This window comes from Cololabis saira, chromosome 10, assembly GCF_033807715.1.
Source record: "Cololabis saira isolate AMF1-May2022 chromosome 10, fColSai1.1, whole genome shotgun sequence".
Lineage (NCBI taxonomy): Eukaryota > Metazoa > Chordata > Actinopteri > Beloniformes > Belonidae > Cololabis > Cololabis saira.
Window position 1 is genome coordinate 9,142,340 of NC_084596.1, and position 4,595 is coordinate 9,146,934.

A 4,595-nucleotide genomic window follows, 5' to 3' on the forward strand; every position below is an offset into this window, starting at 1 on the left:
AAGGATGACAGAAGAGACTCTGTGGTGATTCAATTACCTGGAGAGTGCAGAGGAGCGAACGCTTCACAGAGCTTTATTTTGAAAGGAAAGCCGACCACCTCATCCAGCCGAAACTCCTCCTGATGACTGAATTAATAAGTGTGTGTGTGTGTGTGTGTTTGTGTGTGTGTGTGTGTGTGTGCGTGCGTGCGTGTGTGCGTGCGTGCGTGCGTGCGTGCGTGCGTGCGTGCGTGCGTGCGTGCGTGCGTGCGTGCGTGTGTGTGTGTTTGTGTGTGTGTGTTAAAGGTCATGTACCACACATGAGCACTGACTGTGGGCCCTGAACAGGGCCAACTTGGGTGTTGGCATGTGAGCCAGCTGTGGCCCAAACCTCATGAGCTAGCATTGTGAGGCCCGACGGGCCCAGGAAAAGGAAGATCTGAGCCGTTTCCGGTGGACCGGCAGCTTTTCATCACTTTTTCCACGTCCCGCATATTGAGATTATGTCCCGCAATTTGATTGACATCTGTATTTTTTTTTATTTTTATTTTTACCTCTGGCTTTTATCCAATGGCTGCGAATAAAACAGAAAGCTGTCATTACGGGGCTGTTTATTTGATGATGATGCTGTCAATAAAACTGCGCACACGTGTGGTCAAGTGTAGTAGTTTAACCTGTACGTGTGTTGCTGCTGTAGCCGCGCGTACACGCGCAACGGTGTTGGTGCTGAAAACAGTCTCGACTCGACTGGAGGAGAAACAGGCTAAATGATGGAAACGACAACAAAAAAAGAGGAGATGCAGCTATAATAAAGTTTGGGAAATTAAACATGACTGGGTGAAACAGGTGAAAGGCGAGTCACAGCGGGTTTTCTGCGAACTTTGCCAGAGTTATTTTTCCGTTTCACACGGCGGGGAATATGATGTCAAGCGACACAATGTATGTGACACTCACAAGAAACGTGTGGCTCAGAAAGAGACAACCCGGTCTATGGATGTATTCCTGCTGAAAGCCAAAGACGACTGCCGATATGTTTCATTTCTAGTGAAATGCAAATGGCTTAGGAGGATGTTTTTAAAGACTTGAAATTTAATTTATTTTGTTCCCTCCTTGCTGGTTCTGATTTCTATTAATCTGGTTTTACTTCATTTTTTATTTTATTTTGTGTTAATGGAATGCAGTAGTTGGGTTATAGCCACTACTGAGTGAAAAGTGTTTATGGATAGACAAAGTGAACACTTGAAGTGCTCCATTAAAGTTCCTTGAACTAAATACTGTACCTGTCTTTTTTGGCTGTACTATGAGCTAAGGGACGTAATAGAAATGTTCATTTTTTAAGTTACATTATGTCAAAAGTTTAGACTACCTCTCAGTATTGGTAATGTGTCCGGGTGTCCCACATTGTCCCACACAAACATGCTCTTTGTCCCACATTTGGTTTGTTGAGATATGGTCATCCTAGCCCTGGGCTAGCCTGGGCCTGGCGTTCTCTGCTGCTGAGGAAAGTTGTTTGTGTTTGTTTAATTTGGCTGCAGGCATAGGGTTGCCACCCGTCCCGTAAAATACGGAATTGTCCTTTATTTGAGAAAAAAATGTTGCGTCCCGTATTGAACTAATACGGGACGCGATTTGTACCGTATTTTCATTAACTTTTACACCATATTCTAGTTGAATTATTGAAATAAATTAACTTTTACACCATATTCTAGTTAAATTATTGAAATAAATTAACTTTTACACCATATTCTAGTTGAATTATTGAAATAAATTAACTTTTACACCATATTCTAGTTGAATTATTGAAATAAATTAACTTTTACACCATATTCTAGTTGAATTATTGAAATAAATTAACTTTTAAACCATATTCTTCACCTGTAGGCTATATTGTACATCTGGGCTGATGTGGACATACAGAGCATAGGAGGATATTTCAGTTGCTAGTATGGTTGGCTGTCTGTACGGTCATGAAAATTCAATGCTATTAAAGCACTTTAAACTTTAAATCAAAGCATTTTGTTTTTTCATATAAAATAAACACATTTTTATTCAGTTTAGAAGTCTTGGGTTTTTTTTTTGGCTCCTGCGCTGCTGAAATCAGGGCGTCCCTTATTTCTATTTCTGAAAGGTGGCAACCCTATGCAGGCAAAAAAGTAGATGCTTTTTACTTTTTATAAATATGATAAACAAACGAGAAAATAGAAGACGGGAAAACAAAAGAATCCGAGGGGAAAAAAGCAAATCCATCCGGCCACCAAGTGCGGCCTTCAGTGCGACGGTAGGAGCAGCAGGCTAGCGTCTTCATTCCTCTTCATTCCAGCCGTGTGCTTCCTGCTAAAACCCGCTCAGCAGAGGACCCGATACCGCCAACGTCTGTGGCTGATTTATTGACGAACTTGTACCGTTATAGGCTCATTAGGTTCCTAATGAGGTGGCAAGGATATCAATTAGATTACAGGAGGTCATAAGTGATTATTACACGTAGATCTCAGGATCCTGATTACGATCATGACTTACGATCAAATCAGATCTGGATTTGACTGATTTGATTTGATCCAGGAGGGAGGTTCGCAGTTTGTCAGCTGACCACTAGAGGCGGGCTCCAAAAGCTGATGTTTCTGATGTTTGGTTAGTGTAAACTTGAACTCAGGATTAATTATGAGCATCAATGAGCATCATAGGTTAACATTAGCTAAAGTCAGCCATTTGACATATTGTGGGCGTGTTCCAGTCGGCTTCTCAGGCACTTAAAACATTTCTGTTTAGTAAAGCCTATAGTTAGTGTTTAGTAAACCTCTAGCTGGTGTTGGTAAATCTCTAGGTAGTGTAAACTCTAGTGTGTTAGAGTCGCTCCTTTAGTTTCTTGTGCTGCCCCCCCCTTCTCTTCTCTTTTTTCTCTTTTGTCCATTTTGCAGCATCCTCTGCCGGTGACGAAGAGCATCTCTGAATGCAAAACACCGGATCCTGCAGTGTGGGAGTGATGGGGGCAGGGTAACGGCCCGGGCAGGCGGGGGAGAAGGTTTCTCCGTCAAGACTCCTCTCCCTGGCCCTGCCCCTTCTCAACCTTTCCCCGACCCTGAACCTAACCTGGGACTTGATGATTGGGCCGGAGCTTCGGGAGCTGCATGCTGGCCTGCGGTCCCCACCCCTGGTCATCCCGTTGCTGCTTCCACCTGCCTGCTGTGCTGTTGTCGTCCCCGACTCCACCAGTCTGGCCCTCGGCAGGAAGGTCCCCCCTTATGATCCTGGTCCTGGTCCAGGTTTCTTCCTCCTAAAGGGGAGTTTTTCCTTGCCACTGTTTGGCTTAAGGTTTTTCTCCCACTAGGGGAGTTTTTACCTGCCATTGTTTATGTAATAACTGCTCAGGGGTCGTGTTCTGGGTCTCTGGAAAGCGTCTAGAGACAACTTTTGTAGTTTTGTAAACTATTTGTATTTTGCATCTGATTTAATGTTTTGGTGCATCTGCATGTGTGTCTGTATTTAATTACAGTTTTGTGTTTATAACGGCCTTGTTTGAATAATTATATGGATAATATTTGCATATTGTTGTGATTGATTAAGCATCAGGTCCATTTCAGTGATGCTGATATACGGTGTAATCTGATTACTATAATGGTAAATAATGTAATTTCAATTTTTAATATCTAAAATTCAGGTTTCATCTCCAAATTCAGTCCAATTTAAATCAGTAACATTTACTCTTCATTCCTTTTCTGAGGTGGAGGGGGGTGTTGGAGCTGGTTATTCTGCTAGATACTTTGGGACTAGTTAGTAGTCGTGTCAATCCTTAAAAGCACTGGAGTCAATCCTCCAATAGTGTAGAAATAGCGGTAGTGCAGTCACCACACAGATCTGATCTCAGCTGATGGATGGAAACATTTATAGTGAGTTCAACATCATCATCCACTTCTCTGTGTTATTGAGTTGCAGTTGAAAACAAGCTCATATGGAAACTAGCTGAACCAGGATGATGTTCTACAATCACGCAGGATCAGGACATTACTAGGTTTGTTTTTGGTCTCGATCTCGAGTCGAACAGGGCTGCAGTGTTTAACTCTGCCCATCAGCAGGCCTCCAGGAATTGGACCAATCAGAGGGCTGTTTGTTTTCAGGAAGAGCCTCTCCTTGAGATTATTGTTCTTGGTCGTTAAGAAATAATTGGGGGATTTTAGAGAGACATGCTGGATGGACGGGAAGCTTCTCTTGAGGCACCGGAGATTGGAAGTACAGTAGATGGCTGGAGGGGAAGAGAAATGGCTGCTGGGAGAACGGCACTGAAATGATGTGAATTAATTCCCCGTCGCTGAACAAACCTCAGCGCCACACAACAGCCGAGCGTTTCTCCTGCACCGACACCCAAAAAGCATAACTTTGATAGATCTCAGGCCCTCGGAGCGGGTTGGAGACCCTGACTGGGGCGGCGGCGCTCTGCTCCATCTGCTTGTTATGCATTAGGCGAACACGACTGAGCTCTTCGCGCAATCTGCTGAAGAGCCTCGGGTGAAGCACAGAGGAGGAGGAGATGTTTTCATTTTCTAACTCTGAGTGTGAACACTTGCCTCCCTCAGCCAGAAACACTTGAACGACCCGCACAGATTTGTTTTGGGGAGTCTCGC